This window comes from Elephas maximus, chromosome 8, assembly GCF_024166365.1.
Source record: "Elephas maximus indicus isolate mEleMax1 chromosome 8, mEleMax1 primary haplotype, whole genome shotgun sequence".
In the NCBI taxonomy this organism is placed as follows: Eukaryota; Metazoa; Chordata; class Mammalia; order Proboscidea; family Elephantidae; genus Elephas; species Elephas maximus.
Genome location: NC_064826.1, coordinates 24,589,044 through 24,603,306, shown reverse-complemented (window position 1 = coordinate 24,603,306; position 14,263 = coordinate 24,589,044). Strand labels below are relative to the sequence as shown.

The 14,263-nt window shown below is 37.2% G+C and overlaps 1 pseudogene; it reads left to right on the top strand.

The window, feature by feature from the left end:
- The first annotated feature begins 399 nt into the window (after window positions 1-399).
- LOC126081553 (60S ribosomal protein L12-like) lies at window positions 400-4,993 on the top strand (annotated as a pseudogene).
- The last annotated feature ends 9,270 nt before the right edge of the window (window positions 4,994-14,263 follow it).

Sequence of the window (14,263 nt, the reverse complement as noted above, 5' to 3'; positions counted from 1 at the left end):
AGCTGTAGCACTTAACCATTGTGCAACCAGGGTTTCCTTAAAGCTTCCTAGGGTCACCAATAAGGACTATGTTTTGGTAAGGGTTTTTTTTTTTTTTTTTCTTGTTGTTGAGTTTTGCTGAAAGCTATAAAGGGAAGGACATCAAAATTTAAAATCTCCCTTCCTAGCTTCTACTATAGTTACTTTGTGGAATTAGACCCAAAAGTGATGAAAGAAAAAAAAAAAAGGATAAACAGAGGTTTGAGTTTGTGGAGTCATGAAAAATATGTATATTTTTTCAGAGAATGTCCCAGACTGAATGTCATTTTATCAACATTGTTGAGTAACATTCAAAATTAGCATGTCAGGGTTTGCAATGGAAAGAAGTAGGAATTACTTGCTCTGATCTTCTCTCCCAGCATGCCTTACTGCAGATACTCAGGGCAGCAGAGGTGCGGCAAGAGAGTAAAGGCACTCAGGTAAGAAGGCAGTGTGGGGTCTCTCTGGGGTGGCTGGGTGGTGGGGAAGGAGACAGTGGTGAAGGAGAGCTTTTTTTTTTTTTTAATTTATTGTGCTTTAAGTGGAAGTTTACAAATCAAGTCAGCCTCTCATACAAAAACTTATACACACCTTGCTATTTACTCCTAGCTGCACTAGTTTTTTTTTTTTTTTTTGCTCTCCCCCTAATGAGACAGCATACTCCTCCTCTCCCCTGTGTATTCCCCGTGTCCATTCGACCAGCTCCTGTCCCTCTCTGCCTTCTCATCTCACTTCCAGACAGGAGCTGCTCGCATAGTCAAATGTGTCTACTTGAGCCAAGAAGCTGACTCCTCATCAATATCATTTTCTGTCTTATAGTCCAGTCCAATCCCTGTCTAAAAGTTGGCTTTGGGAATGGTTCCAGTCTTGGGGTAACAGAAGGTCCAGTTCCATGACCTCTGGGGTCCTTCTAGTCTCAGTCAGACCATTAAGTCTGGTCTTTTTACGAGAATTTGAGATCTGCAACCCACTGTTCTCCTGCTCCAACAGGAATTCTCTATTGTGTTCCTTGTCAGGGCAGTCATCAGTGGTAGCTGGGCACCATCTAGTTCTTCTGGTCTCAGGCTGATTAAGTCTCTGGTTTATGTGGCCCTTTCTAGCTCTTGGGCCCATCATAGGTGTTCATCATAGGAGCACATTTTTAATCCATTCAAGCTTCAGTTTACTTATCTGGAAAATGGGGAAAATAAAATGATTTAAACATAGTTTCAATCTCTCGGTTAAAAGTGATACTTGCAAAGTGCTTGGAACTAAAAGTTTTCAATAGATGCTAGCTGAAATTATTGGTGTTAGGAAGGCTGTATATATAAATCTTGGACTGCCTGAGTATGTGCTTTAAAATTTTCAGGCCCATTTGTAGTTGTAAAATCAGTTCTTCCCTGCTGACAGAAATGTTAAGTTTATCAATTAACTTTATAATAATTGTTTCTTCTGCTGTAAAAGTGCAGCTTCAGTGAATAATGACCTAAGAACAGATGCCAGCAAATGTTCCACATTTTTCCAAACCTGATTTCTTTAATTTGGTCAGCAACTATTAATTACAGTATGTAAATAAATTCTAAGACTCCAATTTAAATAAAATTGGGTATAATACTACTTTCAGTTTACATTTTATTAGACACAAAATGGTCCCCAAACAATAATCAATTTGACTGCTTTCATCAAAACCAAATGGGTGAATCCAGGCACAGATGTATGTAATGAAGAATAACTCACGAGATACAATGTTTAGTTGTCAAATAATTTTTGTGGCCCAATATAAAATAGTTTAGTGATGTGTTATCTTGAAACCATTATTAAACTTGTGATCAAACATTGATATGCCAATGATTTGTTGTTTTTCAACATTCATGTTCTCATTGTTGAAGATTTTATCATAAATAACATTTTTCGGGGAATAGTAGGAGTCCAGTTGTAATTGTTAAAAAAAAATTATTGGGTACCTACTATGTTTTTGGTACTGTTTAGGTCCCTTATATGTATGCATGTTGTTGTTAGGTGCCACCGAGTTGATTCTAATTCATAGTGACCCAGCGTACAACAGAATGAAACACTGTCTGGTCCTGCACCATCCTCACAATAGTTGCTATGTTTGAACCTATTGCTGCAGCCACTGTGTCAATCCATCTCGTGGAAGGTCTTCCTCTTTTTCTCTGATCCTCTGCTTTACCAACCATGATGTTCTTCTCATCAGGACTGATTCCTCCTGAAAACATGTGTCCTAAATATGTGAGATGAAGTCTCACTATCCTTACTTCTAAGGAGCATTCTGGCTGTACTTCTTTTAAGTCAGATTTGTTTGTTCTTTTGGCAGTCTATGCATATTCAATATTTTTTGTTAACATCTTAATTCAAATCCATCAATTCTTCTTCAATCTTCTTTATTCATTGTCCTTTTTTCGCAGGGACATGGGGCAATTGAAAATACCATGGCTTGGTTCAGGCGCACTGTGGTCCTCAAAGTGACATTGTTGCTTTTGAACACCTGAAAGAGGTCTTTTGCAGCAGATTTGCACAAAGCAGTACATCATTTGATTTCTTGACTGCTTCTTCCATGGGTGGTATTTGTGTATCCAAGTAAAATGAAATCCTTGACAACTTCAGTGTTTTCTCCATTTATCAGGATGTTGCTTATTTGTCCAGTTGTGAGGATTTTTCTTTTTTTAGTGTTGAGGTGTAATCCATATTGAAGGCTGTAGTCTTTGATCTTCACCAGTAAGTGCTTCAAGTCCTTCTCACTTTCGGCAAGCAGGGTTGTGTCATCTGCATATTGTAGGTTGTTAATGAGTCTTTCTCAAATCCTGATGCCGTGTTCTTCATATAGCACGGCTTCTTGGCTTATTTCCTTAGCGTACAGATTGAATAAGTATGGTGAAAGGATACAACGCTGACACACACCTTTCCTGATTTTAAACCATGCTGTATCTCCTTTGTTCTGTTTGAACAACTGCCTCTTGGTCTATGTACAGGTTCTGCATGAGCACAATTAAGTGTTCTGAAATTCCCATTCTTTACAATGTTATCCATAATTTGTTATGAGTTACACAGTCGAATGTCTTTGCATAGTCAATAAAACACAGGCAAATATCTTTCCGGTATTCTCTGCTTCAGCCAGGCCCCACCAGACATCAGCAGTCATATCCTCATTTCACGTCTTCTGAATCTGGTTGACAGGCTGACAGATGTGTGAAGGCTTATATGTATAACTCATTGAAAATATGATGCTATGAATATTGTATTGATATTATTTAATTAGATGCAGATAATAAACTCATTGAGTTAAGTGAAATATTCAAAATCGCACAGCTGTAAGTATGGTAAGCTATGGAGCTAGAATTTCAACCCATGTCTGTCTTACCCTAAAATATATATTGCTAACTGCGTTGTCCAAAAATAAGCTCTCATAAACATCAAACTTTCTCACTTTGAAAAATTATCAATGCTTTCGTTCATACCCAAGCCCTACCATACCATGTCAATGTAAAAATTAGTTGATCAGCTAGTAATATAAATACTTTTATTGAGTACTTAATAGGTGCCAGATTCTATATTGTGTACTTCAATATATACTTTTTAATATTCACAACTATCATTTTAAGAAGTAGGTAATGATTTTCTGCATTTCACGGATAAAGAAACTGAGCCTTTAGAAGGCAATATGTTACACACAATTAGCAAATGGAATTGTGATTCAACTCCAGGTCTGCTTGATTCTAAGGCTATTTACCTTTACCACTGTAATGTCTTGCCCCTTGGTATTATAAAACTATAAATAATTCAATAATTCCTGTAATGAGAACAGCATATTCCAAAAACTGAGGGAGGAAGTTTCAGACATGAAATAATATAAATAACCTGACAGGTCATTGTTAATAATAATGAATGGTACAAAGTAAGATTCTGTGCACTGTACGTTTGTGCTGAACTCAAAGATTCAGATGAGGGGCATTGAAAGTTTAAGATGTCCTTGAACAGGTGGCACAGTCCAAGGATTTGGAGTTTTGTTGATCTTTTTTATAGATGTGGAGGTGCAAAATTACATACAGTTGCATGTCTTCAGGCCCTTCCAGATAATTGGGCCATAAAATTCAGCTGAACCACATCCTTCCTTGCCTTCCTGTCTTCAGATAATCTGTTTTTATCTCTCAGAATGTTCCCCATTGTCTTTTCTACTTAAAAGCTTATTAATATAGAACTGTGGAAGGCCTGGTCCCTATACGTCTAACTCTAGGAGGTAGCCTAATGCAGGGGTTAATAAAGGGAATCTGGAGTAAGACTGCCTGGGTTCAAATATTTTTCTAGTTGTGGCCTTATTTAACTTTTTAACCTATTTGTGCGTCGGTTTCGTCATCTGTAAAATTGGGATAATAGTAATACTTTTCTCAGAGAGCTGCTATAACTCTTGGTTTTTGACTTGGAGGAGGCGTAGGTTCACCTTTCTTCAGTTACCCACATTTGGGTTTATCCAACACCAGTGGCCTCCGCTTCCCACCCGTGTTCGACCCCAAAGAGATCAAAGTTGCATACCTGAGGTGCACCGGTGGAGAAGTCAATGCATATCTGCTCTGGTCCCCAAGATCAGTTCCCTAGACCTGTCTCTAAAAAAGATTGGTGATGACATTGCCAAGGGAACTAGTGACCAGAAGGGACTAAGGATTACAGTTAAACCAACCATTCAGAACAAACAGGCCCACATTGAGGTGGTGCCTTTCCCACAATCATCAAAGCCCTCAAGAAACCACATGGAGACAGAAAGAAGCAAAAAAATATTAAACACAGTGAAAATATCACTTTCGATGAGATTGTCAGTATTGTCCTTCAGATGTGACAATAACTTTTAGAGGGAGACCTCTCTGAAACTATTAAAGAGATCCTAGAGACTGCCCAGTCTGTGGACTGCAATGTTGATGGCTACCATCCTCATGATATCATAGATGACTTCAACAGTGATGCTGTGGAATGCCCAGCTAGCTAAGAACTACAAAGAAAATATTCCAATAAAGGATCATTTGATTAAAAAAAAAAGAATTGCTATAAGAATATTTGCAAAACATGAAGAAAGGTTATCTGGAATATAGCTCTGCAAAAAAAAAAGTATTTGCTAAATCAAACAATCAATATACTTTCATTGATAATCTTGACAGGAAGTTCTCTCTCTGTTGCCTGTCTCTTGATGCATTTGATTTGACTCTTATGGTACTTACCATATTGTCCTATATTATAATTACTGATTTCCATATATTTTTGCTTATAGTAGATTTTAGGCTTCTTCAGAAGACGAAATGTTTGTTTCTTCCATAGGATCAGAGTATTGTTCAGTAATATATTCCATGCATATGTGATTTAATGTCTGTCTAGAAATGTCCGCTTGCATTTCTTTCCACCCGAGGGAACATGGCTGATGATTATACTATCACTCCACCATGGGTCGGAATAAAATAGCAGTTGCAACTGATGTGAATTTTTACCTTCTAACATTGACTCATTTGATGTCTTCTATGTATGTATTTTTTTATGTATGTGGCAGACAAAATAATGTCCCCCCAAAATTGTCTATCTTCTAATCTCTGAAATTTGTGAATATCACCTTACATGGCAATAGAGACTTTGAAGACGTTATTAAGTTAAGGATCTTGTGATGGTAAGAGTAGCCTGGATTATCCAGGTGGGATAAATGTAATCGCAAAGATCTGTATAAGTGGGAGACAGGAGAGTCACAGTCAGAGAAGATGTGGCAATGGAAAAAGAGGTCAAATGATGCCATTGCTGGAAGGGGGGCATGATTCAAGAAATGTGGATAGCCTCTAGAAGATGGAAAAGGCTACTCCCTAGAAAGTCTTCTCCCCTAGAACCTCCAAAAGGAAAACAACCTTGCCGACAGATTTTAGAACTTCTGACCTCCAGTGCTGTAGGATAATAAATTTGAGTTGTTTTAAACCACTGAGTTCATGGTACTTTGTTACAGCAGCAATAAGAAACTAATACAAAGTTCCAGGAATTAAAAAAAAAAAAAAAGGGAAAGAAGAAGGAACAGAGGAAATAAGACAGGAAGACAGATAGATGCTTTACTACAAGTAACAATTTTATGGGTAGTATGAAAAAAAGAGCCATAGTAAAAGAGCCAAAAAACTGAATGCATAGAGAGAATTAATCATCATAAATAATGGTGGGCAGAAAATAACACAGGAATTTGAGGGAAGAAAATTTTAAAACAAGTAGACAAAGTAAGCATTTTTTTCTTACAGGTTAGTGGAAATATATATGAAAATGACTTTCACATGAACAAGACGTTGTGAGAAGTAGGAAATCAAACCAATGCAAGTTCCACAAACCAAGTGCAGAGTTTCTTCTTTATAAACCCAAATTTGGAAATGGCGATTTGTTTCCACTCATGCCACCCTTCCCTTGCTTTTGCCTCCCTGTTTGTGATTCTACTCTCAACCGGAAGTCATTTTGTTTAGGGTAGTGATGTAGGGAGTAAACAGAAGGGCCATGGAGCATGGTACTGTCAGTCTTGTTTTAATAAAGGGTTTATAGAAATGCTGAACAGAAGCTTTAATAGCATTCCTGGCAATTCCCACCCCTGTTCCCCATGTATTTTGAATCCAATTTAATTTTAATTAGATAGAAATAAAAACTATTTACCATTGCACCCTAATGACTGTAATTTTCTCTCAAGCTGTTACTTACAGACACAGTATGCTGCACCTTAGAAAGAACATCCCTGGCTCAAGGCTAACACTTTAAAAATATTAATTAATATATATATTTTAAAGGATGAACTTCAAATCTATGAACTGATACGGAATACTATATGCCTTTCTGAATTTTCCACCAGAGAATAGAAATTTGCAACTTAAGTGCCTTCTTTTTGTGCAATAATTCCAGCCAGCCTGATGATACCACCCAGTTTGTCTTTTTCAGGCTTATAATATTTAGTCCTGTCACCAGCTTAGTGTGGAGCATTTAACTCACCGCATAGTGGCAACCCTGATTGCCAAAGTCAAAATGTCTCCATTATGACTTCAAGTAGCTCAACTCTCTGGTGCCAGATGATATACAAATTGGTCCCTTTCCACAGATACATGTGTCACTGTGGTCAGGGTTTGTTAGGGTGTCTGCGTCCCCTCCTGCTGGGAATGTAATTTGTAAAACAACTCTCTGGCCTACCTGCCAATGATGTGCAGAGCATAGACCCATTCCTAGCTGACAGCTTTAAAACATTGCACCCGCCTATTCATCACAGTGACAAAAGACCAACATTCAAAATTAGGAATGAACACATGCTTTCAAAATTGAATGGAAACAAGAATTTGCTAAAAATTATTGTAAAAACAACAAGGGAGAAGTTTCTGACCTCCTCTCTCTTCACAAGGGGGAAGAAGAATTAAGACCAATAGCCCAAGGCTGATTCCTATGAGAAGGAGTCCAGACATGCCTCCTTTCTCCACCATCTTTACCAATTCTGACACCAACTGTCCCTCCCACAGCACTCCCTACTTCTCTGCTGGGGTTGATAATTCATTGCAATGGCCAGAGAGAACTCACAGACAATACTCACAATTATGGGATTTATTGGGGGTATACCTCCCAAAAAAACCCACTGCCGTGTAGCTGATTCCTACTTGTAGTGACCGTATAGGACAGAATAGAACTGCCCCATAGAGTTTCCAAGGAGCGCCTGGCAGGTTCGAACTACCGACCTTTTGGTTAGCAGCCGTAGCACTTAACCACTATGCCACCAGAGTTTCCATTAGGGGTGTAAGAGTTATAATTCAGGGTCAGGAACACTTAGGATATAGTTCTTCCATCAGGATAGCCTCTTCCTAGGAGTGCTCATAGGCACGCCCCTCCCTGGCCCTCAGCCTTTGCCCAAAGGCACTTAACTTTCTCTCTCTGTGGGCCGGGAAGCCTACCTACCACACTGTTTCCTGCCACTGGGTCTTTGCTGTCACTGCTTCTCACCATCTTCAGAGTTAAAGTTCTCTCTCTGTCTCTCCTCCCACTTTTTCTCTTTGTCTCCTGGTTCCAGAAGCTTCTCATCACAGGGATTCCCAGGTCCGAAGCAAGTGCTCTCTACTCCTGGCTGTTCTTCCTTGGTGATGGTAGGATTCTCTCTTTTTCCCCTCTTGGATGGCTCATTTCAGTGCCAGTGGGATGGCAAAACTGACCAATCCCTTTGGTGGGCCACAATTACCCTATCACAGTCTTGCCCAGTCACTTAGATGGGAATTCCAAGACCATGGAGAGAAAGGCCCCACAAAAGTGATCTATTGCACAACAATTAGAAAGCTTGCTAAAGAGAAATCTCACTGAATGACAGCTCCAATTTGTCATCTTTTCCTTCATTCGTTGTAAATGTTGCCAAGAAGAGTATTGAACTGCTCGTAGCAAATGGGCCAGGAAAACTTGTTTGCAGTCAGATATAATTTCTTTGATAGCTAAAAGAAGGCAGGAATGAGTACAAGGAACATTAATGTTAAAAAAAAAAAAAAAAACAAACCTGAATTAGGTAAGTCAATTTTTAGAAAGAAAAAAAAAAAAAAAACAGAACCCAAATGAATGTTATGTCCCAAGTCTTTTTTTTTTTTTTAATTAATATCTGACTATTACATCCAGTTATAAGAATTTTTTTTGTTGTTCCAATTCCTATGCTTTTGCAGTGTTGGAGTAGATTTTTTTTCTATGTTTCTTTGTACTTTGAGGTCATTCCCCTCCATTACTCAAGTGATTATATGTTGAAAGAATGGAAATGCATTTTATACTAGAAAAAGTATCCCTGGCAAATCATATGTTTCAAAAATAAAATCATAATACACCTCAATACAGAGATTTTAAGATTGCTTGCAGTTTAAAATTATTCACACACAGCCCTCTCCATTGGAACTACAGGTAAAATCTGAGAGTCATTTGTATACTTAACCATAACCTTGAGAATGGGATACAAGGCTATACAGAAGTCTAATATCTATTTTCTATGTTTTTCCATCCCTGTAGATGTGTTGGACTTAAGTTTTCAGCATAGACGTATAAAAATATATAGCATTGTGATTTTTCCAGGGTTATATAAGCCATCATCTAACCAAATTATTCATATACTATCAAAGTACTTTTAGAAAACACACCATAGAAAACCTAACAACTATGTTCTATATCTAGTTACATACATTGGACATGTTATCAGGAAGAATCAGCCCCTGGAGAAGGACATCACGCTTGGTAACATAGAGGGTCAGTGAAAAAGAGGAAGACCCTCAACGAGGTGGATTGACACAGTGGCTGCAACAATGGGCTTAAGCATAACGACTGTGAGCATGGTGTAGGACCAGGCAGCGTTTCGTTCTGTGGTACCCAGGGTTGCTCTGAGTTGGAACTGACTCTACGGCACCTAACAACAACAGAAACAACAGTCAATTTCCTTTGAAATTAAGCTTAAAAACTGGTTTGTAGACACCTCTTTTTGTAGAACTGATGTGCTAGTATGAGTCTGAGGTAAAATATTGAGGGTTTAGGAAGGAATGGAATATCCCTATTGCATGTAAACCCTAAATTTAGAGCTAGAAAACCCTGGTGGTGTGGCGGTTAAAAGCTACGGCTGCTAACCAAAAGATCAACATTTCGAATTCACCAGGTGCTCCTTGCAAACAGTTTGGGGCAGTGCTACTATTTAAAAAAAAAAAAAAAAAATTCTAAGAACTCAATAAAGAGACATGTTAAAAAATTTATAAGCAAGTTTTCTTTTAAGAGTTTAAAGTACTATACTACCAATTTATCAGTGATGCTATGGTGTTAAAGTGCTATCAATGATACAAAAGATCTACAATAAATACAATTTTTTAACATCAAAAACTGATTTCAACAATTGCATGATAGAGACTTAACGTCCTTCCATTTGCCTAATATCATGCAAAGGACCATCAGTAATATAAAACATGTTCAAGACATGATGCTTCCTTTCAAGGAGTTGGGATAACTAGTTCGATTTTTCCCTTTACTCTCCCCTTTATAAGAGTTACAGCACTACTAATTTTTAAACACACTACTGCCATCACCACCAACAAAAACATTAAACTTCATTTTTATAAAAGCATTTTAGAAACCAATAATCAATAGCCTGTGCTTATTATATAAACAGGGCTGATCCCATATAAAGTTGCTATAGATTTCATTTTTCATTGAATTATGAGGCAATGATTTGTATTAAATGTTAGGTGGGTCGCATTCCAGCTCCCCTTCTCCCACCCGCTCTGTACTATCTGAAGAAAACCGACAGCATTATATTCTGTCAGAAAACTGAGAAGAAGGTCACTACTGTTTTTACACCATCAATTTATAATTAATATTGAATACTCTTATTTGTCACTCTCTGTCCCTCTCCACCTTCTGTGTAATTGCTATTTCATTAGAAATTGAGGCTTATTGAGGTGTCTGTGGTAAATCAGTGGTGGCAATGTTGTTCTGTGCCTCTTAAAATTATGTAATTATGACTCAGACCCTCTACAGCTCACATAGAGTAGAGATAGGTTCTTTTCGTCTCTATTGGCATCGAAACAAATAAATGCTTATGACTGTATAATGTAGGTCATGAAGACATGTCAAGCAGGTAATGTATAACTTGTGGGAAAAATCCATTTTGTGCTCACACAAATATTTCTGGAAAATAGGTCTTTCAAATTTGATAAATCCAAAACATTTGAAAGAAGTGATTTTTTTAGTTTGACTGTTTCATTATTGTTGTTTTTAGTTTTGCGGGAAGCACTGAAAACAAGGGGTCTTTGTAAAACAGAATTTTCTTGTATATCATTTTTATTTTAGTATCTTGTTCTAGAATTTCCTCTATGGGAGACAATGATAGTAAATGCACAAAAATATACTAAAATCTTATGACTGAGTGCTTATAGGAGGAGGGGGATGGAAGTGATGGTAAAAACTAAAGGGAAATAAAATAAAATAAGAGTAAAATCTTTTAATGGCGGTGGTATGCCATAATCTAAGAAATACAATTTACTTAATTTTATGCACCTGAAATTCAAATGAATAAGTACACAGGAATAGGAAAAGATAGCACGTAAAAACAGCATAATCAAAAACAGGCAGGACTAACACTAAGTCCCATGACTAACACTAAGAAACTGTAGCGTAGGCCTGTGATATACCAGATCTCTCCTTTAAAAATATAGACTAGTGGTGTATGCCTGCCATCAGTATTGAAGCTTGGACATTTTTCACTACACAGTGCATGCAAAAGCTGGATAATGAATAAGAAAAAACAAATAAGAATCGATGGCTTTGAATGACGGAATTGGTGAAGACTACTGAATATACCATGGACTGCCAAAGGAATGAATAAATCTGACTTGGAAGAAAGAAGTACAGCCAGAATGGTCCTTAGAAGCAAGGACGAGGAGACTTCGTTTCACATCCCTTGGACATGTTATCATGAGGGGCCAGTCACTAGAGAAGGACATCATCCTTGGTAAAGTAGATGTTTAGTGTAAAAGAGGAATAATTGTGAGGATGGCACAGGACCGGGCAGTGTTTTTTTCTGTTGTGCATAGGGTTGCTATGAGTCGAAACTGACTGGACAGCACCTAACAATGACAATGTATTTATTTCATTGTTGTTGTTGTTAGGTGCTGTCGAGTTGGTTCGAACTCATAGCAACCCTATAGGACAGAGTTGAACTGCTGCCTAGGGTTTCCAGGGAGCAGCTGGTGGATTTGAACTGCTGACCTTATGGTTAGCAGCTGAGCTCTTAACCACTATACCACCAGGGTTCCTATTTCATTAGTGATTATTATAATTTTTGTCTTTAAAATATACTATTCCAATTTTTTTTATTCAAATTAAAATGGGATTCAAATACCCAAAACCTGTCAGTAGTTGTTTTAAACATTGGATGCCATTTATAATATTTGGTTAAAAAAAAAAAAGCTTGTTTATTTTCGATGCTTTAATAGAGATTAATAATTAACAAATTAGCATGTCTAAGTCCCTGGGTGGTGCAAATCGTTAAACGCTCAACTACTAGCCAAAAGCCACCCAGAGACACCTTGGGAGACAGACCTGGTGATCTGTTTCCCAAAGGTCACAGCTTTGGAAACCTTATGGAGCAGTTCTACTCTGCACACATGGTGTCACCATGAATTAAAATCAACTTAACTGCAACTAACAACAGCTTTTCCCTATTGTGTCATATTCTAAGCATTAAATTAATGTTTGAAATTTCAAAATTGATAACTTCTGGGATAGTTTATTCATCAAACTATAAATATGATTTTTGAGAATGACTTGAGTAAAAGAATGAAGTCTTGAAACCATGACTGTGTTCATGAAGGGAAGAAATGCATTTTAATTCCCTGAGTGCTGGGCTTTTTATCGCAAGCTATAAGCTGCTCGAGAGTTTTTGTCTCTTTTTAATTTTTGTAGAACTGGGGTGGTGGTAGGGAAGAGTCAGGAAAGGCACATCTACTTTGGGCCTACAGTCATATACAGAATTTTTTTTTTAAATGATTTTTAACTTTTCTTTTGTTACATCAATATTTATCAAACTTGCTGTGTCCTCTCAGTGAGGGGCTTGTGTCTACACTGGAACAAATCAATATGGAAAAAGCTACAAAACCACCACTGAGGAGAACTTCAGAAGGAAGCTAAGGTCTAAAAGCAGACGTCTGGTACAAGTTAAAAAAAGAAAGAAAGAAAGAAAGGAATTAGTTAACCTTACCTGAGAATTTCTGTAAATACTTGGACAGAAGAACTTGTTTTAAAGAGAAAGAAAGAAAAAGAAGCCAAGAGAAAAGAAGAGAAGAAAGACAGGAAGGAGAAAAGAAATGAGAGATAACCAAAAACCCTATTTCCTGTGGTAAGGTATAATTTTTAAGCCTTGGAAATACAAGGCACATCCAGGGGAATCAACTTGATGCCAATGAGCAGGGGAACAATTACAAATTGATTCTATATCTTAGGGACCCTAGAGATCTAAAGGGTGAAATGTGTATTCTGTCTTTCTATTTAATTGGACAAAATACATTTGAAATTTTAACAAGTAGTAATAATTACTCTTGTTGCATCCTAACCGTGTGCTGGGCACAACTTTAAATGTTTGCCTATTTTATGTATGAAGTTTTATTATTATTACTCTCATTTTTACAGAGAGGAAACTCGTACATGGCAAAGCTAAGTGACTTCCCTAAGTTCTCACTGATAGTAATTTTTGAGTTCCGGTAGTCTGACTCCAGAGCTTATGCTCTTTATTGCTACACTATTGTTCTGGAAAATATATTCTTTCTGGCTTCACAGACCACATTTGGTAGCTTCAACTGGGATATCGTATTATAGCAGACTCACACACATGCAAATGCTATATCTCTGTTATACAAGACCCGAAACTCAGTGTTTGATAAAATTTATTTTTAAGTGTAATTTTTTTTTCTCTTTACAAGATACTTCTAAAAGCTGATGTATGTGTTGAAAACTGCATTAGAGAACAAAGTTCCCCAAATGTGCATGAACATAATGCTGTGGAAGATTTTTATTTTTAGCTCACCTTAAATGATTATAGTATTTTTAAGTTTGACTACTATCGATTTGGCATTTAATTGAGTACCCTGAATAGTAGATACTCAAGAAATAATAATTACTGAATGAATGAATTTGGAAAATTTCCATCCATGAAAGTGGAATTCTAGCTTTATACATGGTCTGGCTGCCCTCAAAATGCATTAAGAATATGTGAACCTAAGCGCATATTTTCTCTTGATTCTCTCATTCTGCATTCTGCCTCTAACAATGGATACAAGGCACATAGAATAGATGAAGCGGCAATAACTCTAAAGTATCATCAAAGGGGGCTACATACGTATCTTTAAAATTTTACATAGTCCTTCAAACATAGAATTACATTCCCTGCAGCCTGATTTGGGTCTTCCATTTCTTTTCAGTATATTGGCTTCTCTCCTCTAAGGCCTCAGGACTCCTTATAGACAAAGTCCTAGATTTGTTTGGCTTCTGTTTGTTTATCTTCTGTGAGGAAAATAGCAAGAAGATGAACAGCCAGTTTATGAATATTTCAGCAAACTGAAATTCACGCTTGGCAAGTCTGTCATAGAGATAGGAAAACAGGTTATAATGGTGATGAAGACAGGGAATGATTAGCGATCATTTAGGAATATTAAACGCTACTGCTTAATGAAATAATCTCATCCATCTAAAAATTTAGAAGGTCTTTTACAATCATCAGTTAATT